General features: G+C 43.1%; 1 pseudogene across 1 annotated transcript; it reads right to left on the bottom strand.

Moving 5' to 3' along the window:
- Window positions 1-211: 211 nt before the first annotated feature.
- LOC308269545 (small ribosomal subunit protein uS15-like) lies at window positions 212-17,656 on the bottom strand (annotated as a pseudogene). The gene is made up of 2 exons: window positions 17,459-17,656; window positions 212-676 (listed from the first exon to the last, which is right to left on the bottom strand). The product of its transcript is annotated as a small ribosomal subunit protein uS15-like (transcript).
- Between the last annotated feature and the right edge of the window lie 545 nt (window positions 17,657-18,201).

The following is an 18,201-nucleotide window of genomic DNA, read 5'->3' as shown; positions in this document are numbered from 1 at the left end:
CAATGTGAATGGACCACTGGGAGGTCATAGAAACTGTAGGAGGTAGAACTTGGTTGAAGGGAGTGGGTCCTTGAAGACATGCCTTTGGGAGATACACACACACACACATACACACACACACACACGTGTGTGTGTGTGTATGTGTGTATGTATGTATGTATGTATATATATAGTTAAGCAATGATTTTATTGCTTGAGTACATAGAGAAATCTATGCCACCAGGGCAGAGGCTGTGGATGACTCATATTTCCAGTTTGGGGGGAATGACCCATTTGGTCATATAATAACGAGCCAATCAGTGAATTCTGCTATCAGTATCAGATGAAATTTAGCATGCTTATCCTTTCTGTTTCTCTCAAGATGCTTTCAAGCAGCAACTGCTTTCTTAATTAAATGGTAGAGATCCTCAAGAAGATCATGAGCAGGTCCTTTGGACTTAAGGATTCTCAAGATTATGTTGCCTGTCACAAAACGCACTTGTGCTACACCATGTGAGTCCCTCAGGATCACACCGATCTGTGAGGGAGTTAGGCCCTTCTTGGCTAGTTTATAAATCTGCTCCTTTACATAATCAGATGTCAACTTCAGCCAGATGGGGATGCTGCGGTGATAGGGCAGGGCCGACTGGGACAGGCCCTTCCCAGGAGCATGCATGCGACCCGTGATGGCTTCAGGCTGGCAGCAAAAAGAGCATATATAATTTTTTTGTGTGTGGTACTGGAGATGGAACCCAGGAGCATTGTACCTCAAGCTACACCTCCAGCCCAATTTTTAATTAATTTATTAATTTACTTATTTTTGTGGTACTGGGGTTCCTGGAAACCCTTCTACCTCTGGGCTACACTCCCAGTCCTATTTTTTATATTTTTATTTGGAAACAGGGTCTCTAAAGCCAGCACGGTGACTTCGAACCTGCACGATCCTCCCCCCAAGCGCGGTGATTACAAGTGTGGGCCACCATGCCCAGTCCAGCCCTATTTTTTAGTCTTTTTTGTTTTGAAACAGGGTCTCACTGAGTGGCAAAGGACCTTGCTAAGTAGCTGAGGCTGTCTGCGAACCACCGGTCCTCCGCTCTTCGCCTTCTGAATACTGAGATTACAAGGGAGTTTTATCTTGTGCCCAGCCCCTTCCTGCCTTTCTCTTTGCTTCCTGGCTGCCACAAGGTGAGCAGCTTTGCTCTGCCACACCAACCCACTGTGAAAAATAGTAGTCAGGTGACCCTGGATTGGATCCTCAGAAACTGTGAGACAAAAGTAAATTTTCCATCTTTAAAGTTGTCACAGCAACAAAAATCTGACTAACAAGTGGCATGAGTGGAAATAAAAGACCCAAGGCCTAAATCCACCTCTCTGAGGAGAGGGTTTGGGGATTATTATGAACTAACAAAGCAGGGTGACCTTAGGTGTGAGGAAAACTGATTTGAGGTAAAGTAACCAGAAGTACTTGCATGCATAACCAAATTTCACAGCTCTATATGGATGCATGTTCAGAAAACGAAGGTGTTAGCACAATCTGAGGGCAGAGGTTGTGACCCTCTGATGTCAAAGTTCACCCACTGGATACTAGTGCAGGTCCAAGAGAAATCTGTGGTTTCAATGAAAAAAGAATTTCAAGTCCCTGGAAAGTAACCTAGGCAAGCATTATCATCATAACCAACAGGTCAGAAATGTTCTGTACAGCCAAGATGGTAAAAGACTAATACTATATTCCTCAGCTGTGTTATCTCCAAAGTGATTTTTAAAAGTTAACTAAATGTAAGTGAAACTGGAGGGTTTATTCAGCTTTTCCTTGCTTTCAGTCTCATCATCACAAAATTTGTCTAGCTGGGTGTGGTGGTATACTCCATAATCCCAGCTATTGAAGAGGCTGAGTCAAGAGGATCATAATTTAGAGGTCAACCTGGGCAACTTAGTGAGATCTTGTTTCAAAATAAAATAAAAATGGCTGGAGGTGGAGGGTAGCTTGCCCTGCATGTGGCAAGCTCTGTGTTCAACTTTTAGTTCAGCAAAGTATACACAGATGGACTTCTGGGAAGATGGTGAACAAGAGAAGCAGCACTTAAGAGTCTTGCTGACACCCAACCTCTATTGCCTCAAAAACAGCATCTTACAAAGTCAGAAAATACCATAAGTAGAGGGATAAAAATGATAAATACAAGGGACAGAAAATAAGATTAGAAGACTGACCAGGGAGCAGAAAAGAAACCCGCCTGCCTTCCGGCAACAGACACCACAATGAGCCATCTTTCCTCACAGCACCAGACTCCAGAGACAAAAGGGAAAACAAGGACCTGAAGTGAGCAGCTGCAGATCAATGGGTTGTAAGTCATTAGTTCTTCTTACACAAATACCAACTACAACTTCCAGTGGTTGAGCTCACCGTGCCCTTCTAGGGATCCGGAATGGAGCTCAACACCAGAAAAGAAACCCACACCCCTTGCATCTGAGGGTGGCGTGGTGGCACCATCTTGCCAGCAGTGGCCAAGCTCATCATGCCTGCCAGAGATCCAGACCAGCGCATGCCAAAAACATAAATGAAACTGCTGTCCCAAGAGAACTTCCAGCTCTGCGCCCCCAGGGACTCACACAGCTGCGATAAACTCCCTGGGTCTGAGACACTGCAGTACAAACCAATGAGGAAGTAGTGGCTGAGATTACCACAACCTCCAGAAATCCAGAGCAGTGCTCAATAACACCATCAGAGAAGGCACAGTGCCTGCAGGAAATGCTCAGCCCAGTGCCCCCAAGGACTCACACAGCCCCGATAAACTCCCTGGGTCTGAGACTTTGTGGTACAACCTGGAGAAGGTAGGAGTAGGGTCTGCTGTTGTACATAGCAGAGACTCAGGCTCTGAACAGTGGAAAGTGTGGGGGGAGACCTATGTTTAACAATAGACCCAACTAGTAGGATCCCTGGGATCACTACAGACCTCCCAATTGTGGTGAATGGAGATAAGTCAGACCAGACCAGCCCTAGTTGTGGAGAACAGAGAGTCCTCTGCTTACCTGCTGACACCTCTAAATTCCTACTACTAAGATTAGATCAGACATAATATCCACAAAAGACAAGATGCCAATATATCAGAAAAACAAGCCTGAGAACCCTGAAAATATGAGAACTAGGAACAGTGAAGAAAAAATGGAAATCACAAATACTGATCTATAAAAAATGCAAGAAGGAGAATTCTGAATCCTGATCTTCAATATGATGAAAGGCCTCACAGCAAGTGTACAGAAAATGAAAGAGAAAATGGAGACACTAAGAATACATCAGAAAGAGGTCTGGAATGAAATGAAAGAGTCAATAAATGAAATGAAGGCATCAATAGAAAGAAATTCTAGGAGATTGGATGAAATGGAAAATAGAATATCACTGTTAGAATGTTATGGTTTGGACTGTTATAGTTTGGGAGAACTGTCCCTGGGAACATTTGTTAGGCTCCCCAAGACTATTCCCATAAAACCGCAGATTCTTGTCCTGAGCTAAGGATAAATATGCAATAGCCCAGATTCTTGCTGAAGATTTAAAGGAGTTTATTTAAAAGATAGAAATACAGAAGACAGTTACAGCCCCATGCCATTCAGGAGTGGCATGGGGAGGTGATTCAAATGAATTCACCAATAAAATAACAGAGTATTTTATGGTCAGTCCGTAACCAGATCCATCCCCTCTAGGGTCTTCCCTTTTGATGTGGGGGGATTCCTTCCTGCCAGTCTATCCTGTTTTTAGTACTGATCCCCAAATGTGTTATTTGATCATCGTATTCTGGTCTCTCTTGAAGGCTTCAGGCATCCTTCCATGATTATCGAAGTCTGGGATCTCCTGAAGGTTTAGGGCATCCCTCCACTTCCTTGGGAAATCTTATATTTACACTTAAAAAGGCCCTTAAACTATCTCTGTTGTCTTGCTAATCTCCCTAGGTGCCTGGAATCCTGCATCCCCTTTTTCTCAAGCTCCTGGCTTCTTTACTACCAAAGATATATTTGAAAAATTAAAAATCTTTCCCAATACTGGTACATTAATACATTTTGAAGCCTTTTCCCAATACTGGTACATAGAAGACAGTTCATTCAAAACTAAAAGCACAGTCAAAAGCATACAGTAGTCATTACAGCAACAGAACTTAAACATCCAACAAATATGGGACAATATGAAATGTCCTAACTTAAGAATAAAAGGCATTGAAGGGATAGAGATACAGATCAAGGAGATTTGTAATATCTTCAGAGAAATAATTTCAGACAATTTTCCAAACATGGAAAGAGACTTGGACTTTCACATTCAGGAGACATACAGAACACCATTAAGACAAGATCAAAGAAGAACCTCCCCATGCCATATAATAATCAAAATAATTAGCATAGAGGCCAAGGAAAGAATCTTAAAAGCAGTGAGAACAAAAGGACGGGTGACATATAGAGGCAAAACAATAAGAATCACCCCAGACTATACAACCCAAGTCATGAATGCCAGGAGAGACTGGTATGATGTGATCCAGACCCTGGAAAAAAACAATTTCCAACCCAAACTGCTATGTCCAGAAAAGTTATTATTCAAAATTGATGGAGGGTTAAAAGTGTTTCAAGATAAGCAGAATCTCAAAAAATTCATGAACACAAAGCCAACACTAGAGAAAATACTTAAAGAAAAAAAAGATGAAAAAAGAGCAAATTTCAAAACCAGAGAAGAAATAAAGTTGATCAGTGAGGCATCTAAGTAAAGAAGAAATAACATTATACCAAACAGAAGATAGAACACAAAATGACAGGAAACAAAATTATATTTCAATAATAACTCTGATCATCAAAAGACTTAACTCACCAATCAAAAGACATAGCATGGCAATGTGGATTAAAAAATATAATCCAAACATATGGTGCTTGCAAGAAACTCACCTTACAGCCAAAGACATTCATAGACTGAAAGTGAAGGAATGGAAAAAGATATATCATGCTAATGGAGACCAGAAACGGGCAGGAGTAGTAACGCTGATATCCAACAAAACAGACTTCAAGCTAAAACATAACAAAAGAAACATAGCAGGGCACTTCCTTTTATTAAAAGGAAGCCACCAAGAAGATATAATGATAATAAATGTTTATGACCCAAATGTGGTTGTACCCACATTTGTAAAACAAACCCTTCAGGACATCAGATCTCAAATAGACCCAAATACAATAATATTGGGAGACTTCAACACATCTCTCATGCCAGATCGATCTTCAAAGCAAAAGATGAGTAAAGACTCTTCATAATTAAAGAAAGAGAGACTTCCGGGAAGATGGCGACCGAGAGAAGCGGGGCTTAAGAGCCCCGCTAACAACCAATCTCCATACCACAAAATCAGCACCTTTAATAGCCAGAAAACACCATCACCAGAGAAACAAAAAATCACCAGGCTCCAGAGAGAAAGTGGACTGAAAACAGAGCTCAGAGCCACAGAGGAGATACACCGGCCTCACGCCCGAGGACGCGGCAGCAGCGCCATACTGCCAGCGGCAGCAGCGAATTCACCAGACAGCTACAGCAAGCCGAGGTGAGCCGCTGTGGAACAGCCAGATGGGATTTTTTCAGCGCAGGGAACATCTAAAGCTCCCAGTGGCTGAGCTCAGCACACCCCGCAGGGATTCAGAGTGGAAATCAAAACCAAGAAGAAATAAGCCAGCCTCATGGCCGAGGGCGTGACAGCAACGCCATATGCCACCGGCGACAGCAGCAGCGAATTCAACGAGTCCAGTACAGCTACATCTGCGAACTCAAGAACAGTGAGTCAAACTGCGGGCCACAGAGGAGAAATCCCAGTACTGTACTTCCTGGGACTTGACCCAGTGGGGGAGGGGTGGTGGCAGACATATCACACCATAGGAGAACGCGCAACCTGGCACCCCCCACAGTCTAAAGCAGCCTCTATCGACTCCCTGGGTCGGAGACTCTGTGATACAACCCAGTAAAGGAGTAGTGGGGTCTGAGATACTACTGACTCGAGATCCAGAGCACCTTAAGCGAAGTCATAGTGACCCAAGGGAAGAACCCAGAGAAGGCACAAACTTCTGAAATCATGGGAAAGAGGAATAACAATGGAGCAATGAATGCCCACAACCCCACAACATCAGAACCCGATAAAACAGAAAATCAGAGATTTCTAGAAGATCAAATCAGGAAAATAACTGTAGAAATAATAGAGGTACTTCGAAAAGAACTCAGAGAGAGTCAAAAAGAGATAAAGGATGCAATTAATGAAGTAAAGGCCTCAATTCAAAGCACAAACAACCGATTAGACCACATGGAGAACAGAATCTCGCTCTTAGAAGATGATCATTCCAAAAATGAGCGCATAGTTTCTAATCTAGAAAAAAATATCCAACAGCAGGAATCTGACATTGAAGAAATATGGGCCCATTTTAAGAGAGCTAACCTAAGAATAATTGGAATAGAGGAGGGAAAAGAAAGTGATACCAAAGGGATCAACAATCTCTTCAAGGAAGTAATAGCAGAAAATTTTCCAAACATAGAGCAAGAGGTTGATACACAGATCCAGGAAACTTATAGAACTCCCTTTAGACAGGATCGGAGAAGAGGATCCCCATGCCACATAATTGTCAAAACGACCAATGTGGAAGCCAAGCAGAGAATCTTAAAGGCAACAAAAACAAAGGGCCAAGTGACATTCAGAGGCGAATCACTCCAGACTTCCCAAACCAAGTCATGAGAGCCAGAAGGGCTTGGAGTAACATATTCCAAACTCTGAAAGAAAACAACTTCCAGACAAAAACTTTCTACCCAGCAAAACTTTCTATCAAATTCGATGGAAAAATAAGAATCTTCCATGACAAACAGAAACTGAAGGAATTTATGTCTTCAAAACCAGCGCTAGAGAAAATACTCAAAGAGATTAACTACAAAGAAGAAATAGGTAACACACACCAGAACCAGAAAAACAAGAGTTTCCATCCAACAGACAACTAAGAGTGGTTATCTGTGGAGATTCATTATTTATGTTAGTCTTTTACCTATCTCTAAATGGTATTGTTTGCCTTTATTGTTGTTAATTTTTAGGATTTCTAGTTGGAATATTAATATACCTTCAGATATAGCATTTGGAAATATTTTATCCCATTCTATCAGTAACTTTTAACTCTGTTTACATTGTCTTTGGATATACAATTTTTTTTTTATTTTTTAGGGAGTTTGTATACTCTTCTGTTGCCTGTGCCATTGAAATCATATCCAAGAAATCACTGCCAATTTCAGTGTTGTGAGGTTTTATGACCCATATTTTCTCCTAAAAGTTTATAGTCTTAAGATTTATATTTAGGTCTTTTATCTATTTTGAGTTAATATTTGTATATGGGATTAGGTAAGGGTCCAACTTTATTCTTTTCCATGTAATTATTATGTTTCAACAATATTTAGTTAAAAGATTATTATTTTTACCACCAAATGTTCGTGGAAACCTTGTCAAAAATAACTTGATAATTTAGGGAAGAATTTAGCTCTAGGCTTGTATTTAACTCCAATGGTTTATATATCTGCCTTTAGAACAGTACTACACTGTTTCAATTATTGTAGCTTTATATGGTTTGAAATCAGAAAATATATATCTTCTAGCTTTGTTCTTTTTCAAGATCGTTTTGGGTATCTAGAATCCATATTCCATATTAGGATAGATTTTTTTCTGAAAAATAAATATATAAATATATGATAGTTTCACCTAAAAAATAGAAAAAAAAATATTCTCTGGTAAGAAAGAAAGCAAAAAGAAATATTGAAATGTTATCTTTAAGTCATCAAAAGCTTGGTATCAGACAAATGAAACTGTTATGTGAGATTATCATTTTTAAGTTTGGATAAATTGCTATAATACTAGATGTCAACCACTAAGCCAAGCATGGGAAGGAGAGATGGGGAGGGAATGGGGTGGGGATCGGGTGGGGGCTGACTGGGCGATGTGTGCATGTATGTCTACAAAAGTTTGTATTCCACTATGATGTATGAATACAGTGCACCAATAAAAAAAAGAAAAGAAAAAAAAAGAATTAAAGAAAACTATAAACAAAATGGACCTAATAGACATATACAGAATATTTTAACCAGGAACAGCAGAATACACATTCTTCTCAGCAGACAACTATAAACAAAATGGACCTAATAGACATATACAGAATATTTTAACCAGGTACAGCAGAATACACATTCTTCTCAGCAGCCCATGGAACATTCTCAAAAATAGATCACATCCTGGGCCAAAAAGCAATTCAAAAGATGTTTCAGACTACAATGGAATGAAAAGTAGAAATCAACAACAGGAAGACCAAAATCAACTATTTAAATACATGGAGATTGAATGATACACTATTGAATGATGAGTGGTTAAGATCACTAATAAGAGGAGAAATTCCTGGAATTAAATGAAAATAGAGATACAACGTACAAAAATCTATTGGACACATTGAAGGTGGTGTTAAGAGGAAAGTTTATAGCATTCAGGGCCCACATAAGAAGAACAGAGAGTTACCAATGACACAACTCAAGGACATAGAAAGACTGCAACAGTCTAATCCCAAAGGCAGAAAATTATTAAAATCAGAGCAGAAATTAATGAAATACAGAGCAAAAAAAAAAAAATTCAAAGAATCAACAAAACAAAAATCTGGTTCTTTGAAAAGATTGATAAGATTGACAAACCCCTGGCAACCCTAACCAAAAAAAGAGAGAATTAACTCAAATTATTAAAATCAGAAATGAAAAAGGAGACATCACCACAGACAGTGAGGAAATTCAAAGGACTAACAGAACATACAAAGAGCTCAAAGACTCAACACAAGCAAAACAAATAATTAAGAAATGGGCAACTGAATTGAAAAGACACTTCACAAAAGAAGAGATACAAATGGCCAATAGATACATGAAAAGATGTTCTGCATCATTAGCCATTAGGGAGCTGCAAATCAAAACTACGCTGAGATTCCATGTGGGGAAAGAGGAACTCTTTTACACTGTTGGTGAGAGTGCAGACTAGTTCAGCCACTATGGAGATCTGTGTGGAGAGTACTTAGAAAGCTAGGAATGGATCCACCATATGATCTAACTATACCACTCCTGGGTATCTTTCCAAAGGGGTTGAAATCAGAGAACTACAGTAACATATGCATACCCATGTTCATAACAGCACAGTTCATAATAGCCAAAATATGGAACCAACCTAGATCTCCATTAACAGATGAATGGGTTGCAAAATTATGGGAAATATGCACAATGGAATTCTACTCTGCTATAAAGAAGAACAAAGTCATTTCATTCACAAGAAGATGGAAAGACCTGGGAGAACATTATGTTAAGTGAGATCAGCCAAGCACAGAAAGAGAAGGGACATATGTTTTTTTCTAATATGCCCAATCTAGGGAGTATTAGGAATACCAAAGGACTCCAGATAATGAAGGGAAAACCTCAGCAAAGCTGAAATGAAAGGATAGAAGACGAAGAAGGCTAAGGTTGATTAATAGAGGAGCTACATCTAAATATGTGTAAAAGTATGAATGTAGCATGGTTAACCTGGACACTCAGTGTTGGAGGGGGAGAAGAAGTGGGGAAGGAAAGTACACCAAGCAGTCTGAATATATGCTATTTTCAATATGATCCAAATAAAAATTTTAAAAACAAAATAAAAAATGAAGATTAGTCCTGGTTAAAAACACACACAGATATATAAATATATTTATAAAAAGTTTACAAACATAAATATATATATGTATATATTTATATATATACATATATATCTTTATATATATGTATAAACATATATAAAACATATATCTTTATATGTAAAACATATATCTTTATATGTTTTGTAATGTCTCCAGACTTCTTTTTGTACTCCATGGATAAAACTGGGTCAGACACCAAAGGGAAGAGTTCCATGACTTGTTGGACGTGTCCTTATTCATCCCCTGAGCCTGCTTTTTGAGTTAAAGACTTCCTTCTCTGAATGTGATTCTGTACATTCCACAGTTAGAAACTATAGTGGGCCAGCCAGGGTTGCGCATGCCTATAATCCCAGTCCCTGGGAGGCTGGGACAGGAGGATCACAGGTTTGAGGACAGCCTCAGCAACTTAGTGAAGCTCTCAGCAACTTAGTGAGACCTTGTTTACAAATAATAAATAAAAACAGAACTGGGAATATAGCCCAGAGGTAGAAGTCCCCTGGGTTCCACCCCCAGTACCACAAGGGAAGGAGGGAGAGAGAGAGAGAGAGAGAGAGAGAGAGAGAGAGAGAGAGAGAGAGAGAGAGAGAGAGAGACTATAGTGGCAGAGCCATAAGGACGCTCTTATCATCCAAACTGAAATAAGAAGCATAAGCTGGCGCCAACCAGTTTTTAGGGGAGCGGGAGGCAGCAGAGGAGGGCCGTGAATGGCCATGAGAAGGAATTGGGATTGTGGAACCACACTCCCTAACCTTGCTCTTTTCCCATACAGACCTGTTGATTGGTAACCCTGATTGGTAACCTGTTGATTCCAGCCCTGATTATACAATAGCTGGATTTAGGTGCCGGAGACTTGTGTGCTTTTTATTGCAGAATGCCTCTGCATTGCATTTTGCCCTATTTTTTTATTTATCTTATTTTATTTTTTTGGTGGTACTGGGGGTGGAACCCAGAGGCTTTCTACCTCCGGGCTATACTCCTTAAAACCAATTTTATATTTTATTTGGAAACAGGGTCTCACTAAGTTGCTGAGAGCCTCACTAAGTAGCTGAGGCTGGCTTCGAACCTGCGTGATCCTCCTGTCTCAGCCTCCCAAGCAGGGGATTACAAGCGTGCGCCACCACACCCAGCTGCATTTTGCCCTATTTTCATTTCTGCTGCAGATTAGGTCACTGTGAATTTTCTCTTCAGGTTTACCCAACTCCAGAAACACGTGGAGGACCTCCACTTATCTCGAGGCTTCCGCCATTCGTCATGACTTGTCTCCCTTTTCTGTTCTTTTTCAGTTCTCTGCCTTACATTATCTTACATGTTTATTGTTTTTATCTTCTCCCCTCCCCAGCCTCACCCCCCGGCCATTTTCTCGCTCATTTATAAGTTTCCTACCTTAGCATCTGGAAGTCATCCCAAGAAGTAGTCTAAGAAGAAGAGCGGGCATCTCGTGCTCAGTTCAGAAACAGGGCTGCTGACCCAGGGGCTGCCTTTGTACAACCTGGAAAAACACATTCCTTCCTCTGGGTAGGTGCAACCCCACACCATCGTGCAGGGCATGGGGAGCAGGTTCCACACTGATTTCAGCACCACTCTCTCATGCCATGAATAACCTTCCCAACCGAAAAAGCATAACTGTGTTTAGAGAAAAGCCCATGATCTCATAATTTTTTTTTTGTCCTGGGAATTAAACCCAGGGGCATTCTACCTATAAACTATACCCCCAGCCCTAATTTTGAAACAGAGTCTCACTAAGTTGCTGAGGCTGGCCTTGAACTGACCAAATCCCATATTCTTGCTCAAATCCATCACTACAGCAACCTTCATTCTCAGGATGAAAATGTTCTTTAAAGTCCATTTAATAAATGAGTGGCCTTGGACACACATTTATTTCCTCAATTTTCAGTAGTTTTCAGGTCCTTAAACACCATCCAAGGCTAGACAGTGGCTTTCTGCTGCCAGTAACATTAAATCCAAAATGCCCTGGGTTTATTTGCAAAGCTATCCCCCTTTGCGATGCGATATCACTATTGCACATTTGTCTTTATTTCAGCAAACAATTAATGAACATGGACCAGGAGCCAAACTTTTGAATCCCGCATTTAGTTTATCTCCAGCTGGACATTTTCATTTCATCTAACCCTATGACAAAATGTGCATCCTTGAAACTTTTAAACGAAGGCCCCGGGCATGTTTGGCAAGCCCTTGGCATAACTTTCTACTGCTTCAGGCCTGAAATCCACAGAAGACCTATTGGGTCAGTTCCACCAGCCCTGATCAGCATTTCCCTGGGTCTCCCTTACTCCTTATAAACCGGCACACCCACCTTAATGTAATGTGCAGACTAGTTTAGTAACATTTGAGGAACTCTCTAGGTAAAGACTCTATATAGAAAAGCAATGATAAGCCAGATGAGGTGTCTCATGCCTATAATTCCAGTACCTGAGAGGTCAAGCCAAGAGGATCACAGATTTGAGGAACTTAGGAACTTAGCCTCAGAACTTAGCAAGGCCCTGGTTCAAAATAAAAAATAAAGAAGAGCTGGAGTATAGCTCAGAGGTAAAATGCCCCCTGGGTTCCATCCCTAGGGAAGGAAGGAAGGAAAGAAGGAAGGAAGGGCAGGCAAACCATGATGATACTTTATCCACAGAGTATTTTGCTATTGGAACATACTTTCACATGTATTAGCTCATTTAATTCTGAGATGGAATTGTCATTCAAAATGAATAAATTCAGACTAGTAGAATTCAATGATCTTTTGGGCTGTCTATCCTGCCCTGTCCTTTTCCATGGTGCTGATTGGTTTATAAAAGGGAACCAAGATACCCCAGTGTGGCTCCAGTTTCTGGGCCTCAGTCTCCAAAGAGGGCAAAGCTGTCACCCCAGTTCCTTCTGTTCCCACCCACATCCTCCTTCCTCTAGTCTGCAGCCTATAAGTTCTGTACCTTTATTCTGGCCCCTTCAGCTCCCCAACAACTAAGGATGAAGTGATTCCTCTGCATTCCCTTGAGTCTAGAAACACGAAGCCCATTATGCCTTTCCTAGTTTCTCGGAGAGAAATCCTCTTGATATGCAGCCACCCAGATCCTGAGCCTGGAATACCCATGACCATTCATACAGAAACTTTATCCTTCTCAAATAACAAGAGTAACACTAACTAATGCTTACTACTTTCTATGTGGTAGGCATGGCGCTCTGAACTGTCTGCAGACTTACAACAAACACTGAATGCAGCTGGATAAAAGTGGCCAAAGTTAGGCAGCTTCCATCAAGACCACCCCACTGGTCCCAAAGCCCTGAGCTATTTTTAAACTTCTCTCCTTTATCTTTGGCCAGCTTCATCATATCATAATTCCATGAAACTCTTCAGAGACACACAATTTCTGCTTACATCACTTGGTTTCTTTTTGGCATTCAGCAATCCTTCTGCCACCTCTCAGAGGATCTTCTCTTCCAAATCCTCACCTAACATTCCCTAGGTAAACATTAGCATATTCTCAGTCCAGCATACTGACTTCACTCTCATCCTAGGCAAACTGGAGAAAGTCATGTTTTCATTACACTTGGGAAGAAGAAATACTCACCACAGGCCTGCTTCTCTTCATACAGGATGTGCAAAGATTCTCCATCTGGTCTTCGCCCATACGCAGAGGTTCACAGCTGGGTTGCATGCTCTAGGATCAGCTGGAATTTTCATAAAGTTGGAAACCTGGGATTCCTGCCCCCAGGGGCTGAAGCAGAACTCTGGGGCTCTGGGCCTGAGCACAGGTGTTCGCAAGGTTCTTTGGGAGCAGGAATTGTGATAATTCCATGGAGAATCTTAAGGAGTTTCAGGATTGGAGAAGGAAAACTCACCTCAGGGTCTTGGAGTCCTTGGCTTCCATGGCAGAAAAGAATTTCAGCACACGCCTATCAAAGACAAAGACAGAAGTTTATTTAGGAAAGTGAGGAATACACACAACCCTCTCAAGAGGAAGAGAGGCCTTTGGGGTCTCTACAGTCCTTTTTTATAGGGTCCCCTGTGGGGGGTTAGGGAGGGATATAGCAAGGATAGAGACTTGGCTTTTTTTTTTTTTTTTTTTTTTTTTCAGAATCCTCAGATTCCTAAATCCAATTAATGGGTGGTAGTTCTTGGGCCTGAGCTTGACCAAGGGTCAGACCTTCCTTCTGGATCCTTTGTTTACTAAACATCTTAGAAACTTTTGGTAGGAAGATAGGCCTTTAGGATTAAAGGTGAGAGCTTTTGGAGGATGTTTCCTGAGGAAAAACAAACCCTGTAAGGTGAAGATAAAATCATCATGGGGTTTTTAGATTTAAAGCTACAGTCTTTCTTTTCTTCCCTGTTTGTCTCCTTTCTACCTATTTTTTTCACCTATCTCACATCAGAACTGGTGATGCAAATGAAAACTACTGTCTGCCTTTCTCTTTGTTGGTCCATGTAACGTAGAAATTAGAGTCTAAAGAAATTGCAAAGAGGCAATCATCAACCAGGTTATTAACAACGGCTTTAATCAAGAACCTAGCACCTTCGGGGAGTCAGTCAGCCATAGGCAGAGGGACCGATGAGCCACATTTCTGGAGAGTCCCACGTAGCCTGATCAGCCTTCTGAGTCACGTAGTGGAGCAAAAGTACCAATGTTTTATAGGCATGCCGATTCTCTCGTGACATCTGTAGTCTCTCAACCTCTGGAGTCTGTCTCTCGGTGTTTGGAGTCTCAAGGCACCTGGATTCTCACAATATCTCTGCTTCTGGCTTCCAGAGTTCTGCCTCCTGTCCCCGCTGCAGGGTCACACGGGGGTGGGGGGACCCAACCTATTATCCCGGCCTTTTGGTGGTAATGGGTGGATACTGAGTCCATAACTACTTCCTGCTGTCAGGGGATGTAGTAGAAGGCCCCTTGGCCAGGAGTGGTCAAGTCCTTTGGAAGTGGGCAGGTGGGAGTATGGCTGCAGCAAAAGTCAGAGGTTACCCTGGACAGCTTGGTAATGTGCGTTCGAATAGACTTTAACAGACGAGGAGCTATTTTAAAAAAAGGCAAATCATGAGAGCGGGTCCTGTGTAAGGCAAGATCCCATCAGTTATTGACCCTTGCCTGGAAGGGAAGGAGCCCAGCAGCTGCTGGCCCTTGAAGCCCTTTCAGATATGAGGTAGATTATCACTAGATTTATTAATAGCAGCATTTTTCCTGAGAAAGACATATGCCACTCTTCAGCAGTGAGTGGGTTTGGGTCATTCTGGTCAAATGGAAAACATGCTATTGAGTCAGGAGCATCAGTAACAGATTTTAGAGTTTAATACTTATGGCTGTCTGACATCTTAAAAGGGAGAACACCATGCTATGTAAGCAAGTGGACCTGCTGAAATCATGAGGCTGTTGTAAGGAAGCCCTTTTTAGCCAAGTAAGATGATGCCAGTCAGGGTTCCCCCAGCAGTTTGACTACAGTAGGTATGGTGACGATCACTGTAAAATGTCCAGTCTACCGTGGTTGGAGATGTTTTGGTTGGAGTGACTTGAGGAGGACTTGATCCCCTGGCTTAAGGGCCTTGACTGTCAGGTATGGAGCTGCTTCTTCAGCCCCAGGTTGGGGAAGATATTGGTCAGCATGTTCCCTAAGAAGGTGCCTAAGAAAAAACAAGGAAGATAGGAAGCCAAAGGAGGGGGGTCCAAAGGGAGAGCGTGATTAAGAAAAATAGGACAACCATACAGCAATTTAAAGGGGTTCATGAAGGTGGGCTTCTAGGGGTGGCTCTTACATGGGCCAGACCCAGTGGTAGGAGTTCAGGCCATGACACCCGCAGCTCCAGAAAGAGTTTTCTTAGATGGTTTTTAAGAATTCCATTCACCTTTTCTACCTTTCCTGATGACTGCAATCAATATGGGAAGTGGAACTTCCAAGAAATGCCAAGGGCTTGTACCATCTGTTGAGCAACCTTAGAAATAAAAGCTGGTTCATTATCAGACTATAAGGAATTGGGAGTCCAAACTGAGGGATGATGTCTGAGCATAGAACATTGGCCACCATGCTGGCTGTCTCGTCCTTTGAGGGAAAAGCCTCTACCCAACCTGTTATGGCATCGACCATGGTTAGATATTTTAGTTTTTTGTGAGGTAGCATATGGGTGAAGTCAATTTGCCAGTCCTGTCCTGGCAAATGTCCTCTCATTTTGTGGGTAGGAAAGGAGGGGTAAAGGCCTCCTTGGGGAGACACAGCAGCACAAGTAGAATAGGAGGCACTGACTTTACTAATCAGCTTTTGCAGGAGAGGAGAATAAAACAAGGGGCTTAGGAAATGCTAAAGCATCATAGGTCCCATATGTATTAGGCTAATGACTATTTTCAGCCTGAGCCTCAGGCAGAACAATTTTGTCCTATTAAAGAGGGCCTATAGTGCGTGGCAATTGGCTTACCCACTCCCTTGAGAGTTACCCTGGGCTGGCAAGGATGGTCAAGGTTGAGGAATCCAGGAGCCTTCAGTCTTCAGCCAGGCCGAGTAGGACCAGTGGCATGGCCTGGACTGGAAAGGTGGCCCCCCTGTATTGAGGCACATGTGCTTACCACTTTTCCAAGGGCACTGTTCCAATGGCCCTCCTGGCCGCATGCCAGGCATGCTCTGGTTGGTAGGCATGGCCTTGCCACACTTAAAGCAGGTTCCTGGAGTAATTGTTGCTGTCCTCCACCCCTAAGTGGTGCTCCAGAGGGCTGAGCCACCACCACCAGCCACAGGGCAGCTACCAGGGATCTGCCTTTTGGCGAAGTTGGAGTGTACACTCCATCTCTGCCTGTTCCTCTCTGGAATTAAAAACTTTAAATGCCATGTGCACCAAATCTCAGATAAGGGTTTGAGGATCATCCTCAGCCGTTTTAATTTTTTCCGAATATCAGGGGCTGATGGCCTAATAAAATGAATTGCCAGTACCACATATCCTGCCTCAGTTGGTGGATCTAAGCGGGTATAGAGGGTAAAAGCCTCCTGAGTTGGTCCCTTAAGGGAGGGTGGCAGGGGGAACAGAGTGGGTTACAATGGGAGGTTGTCCTGGGATAGGATGGTGGCTCTGGTGGTGAGGAGAGATCCTGTGGATCAGGGTCCTCAGAAAATGTTGCCTGTAACCCAGCCGAGTCAGACGCTGGCTGTGACTCAGCAAAATTGCAGGTTGGCGCAGCCAAGATGGCAACTGCACAACATCACAAGGTCGTGACTGTGTAACATCACAAGATGACGACTGACTTCACAAGGTAGTGACAATGCGCTGTCACAAAATGGTGGCTGATAGAAAAGTGATGGGTGACGGGAGAGAGCAGTCAGAGGGATGGGAGTACAGAAAAAAAGCCTGGTCATAAAGAACTTCTGACCATTTACCGGATGGCTTACAAAAGTTGCTGACCATTCTTGGGCCACCACAACCCATTATCCAACTAGTATCAAAGCTAGATAGGTGCTCAGGGCATAAGTCCTCTGCTAGTTTTGAGGTTTGACTTCCCATAATTGGTCCGCGGGAGAAAACAAAGAGCAGGAAACAGGCGTCCCCATTTTCCTGATCAATTGTTCGGAAACAGGGGTTAAAAAATCGGGAAAGACATCTCAATCCCTTCTCAAAACCGAAGGATGATCTGGTGGTCCGGGGGAAGTCCCAGTGAACTGGAGAACAGTGGGTCACCAAGTGTTTGGGTTTCGGGTTCCCAGTGGACCAGCAGAAAGGGAGGACCTAAGTCCAAAGAGGCAGGAAGCCAGAACTCACTGACCAAGGGAAGGGGAGGGAACTTACCCTGTTTGAAAGAACTGTGCGGAGTGCAGGAGCACTGAGCTGGAACAGCAGCAGCAGGCACGCAGCTTCAGGGTGCACAACAAGGCCTGAGCGGCTGCAGGGGCTGGTGTGGCAGGCAGCCAGAGTGGTGGTGCCAGAGTGCGGCGGTGGTGGCCAGAGTGCGGAGCCTGAGAGGTGGTGGGCAGCAAAAGCAGCCATGGCAGCCCACGTGCGGCAGGGCCCGGGTGGCTATGTGGCATGCAGCAGCTGCAGGGCCCAAGTGGCAGATGGTGCTGGCAGCTGTGGCAGTGCTAGTGGTGGCAATGGCAGCCGCGGGGTGCACACTGCCCAGCAAGCCCAGCGCAGGGCAGGCAGAGGTGCCTTTTGCGGGCAGCACTGGTGGCTAGAGGCCAGGCAGAGGTTTCTGCTATGCCTCCACAGAGCCTGCAAGCAGTGGCAGCAGAGAAGGCACTGGCAGTAGCCAGGCAGGCGGAGGTTCCTGCTATGGCTGCAGGCAGAGATTCCAGTGGCGGAAACAGAGCCTGCAAGCCGAGTGCCAGTGCAGGACCTCGCAGTTAAGCAGCTGGCAGGTCGGAGAGTCCGGGGCTCAAAAAAGAGAAGAAAAAGAAAAAAAAAATACAAAAAATCCTCCCGGGTTTTGTGCACCAAATGTAACATAGAAATTAGAGTTTGCACCAGGTGTGGTGATGCACGCTTGTAATCCCCGCACTTAGGAGGTGGAGACAGGAGGATCATGCAGGTTA

The sequence above is a fragment of the Muscardinus avellanarius genome, assembly GCF_963383645.1.
Source record: "Muscardinus avellanarius genome assembly, chromosome: 11".
In the NCBI taxonomy this organism is placed as follows: Eukaryota; Metazoa; Chordata; class Mammalia; order Rodentia; family Gliridae; genus Muscardinus; species Muscardinus avellanarius.
Note: the sequence above shows the minus strand (reverse complement) of the source record. Positions and strands in the feature narration are given on the sequence as shown.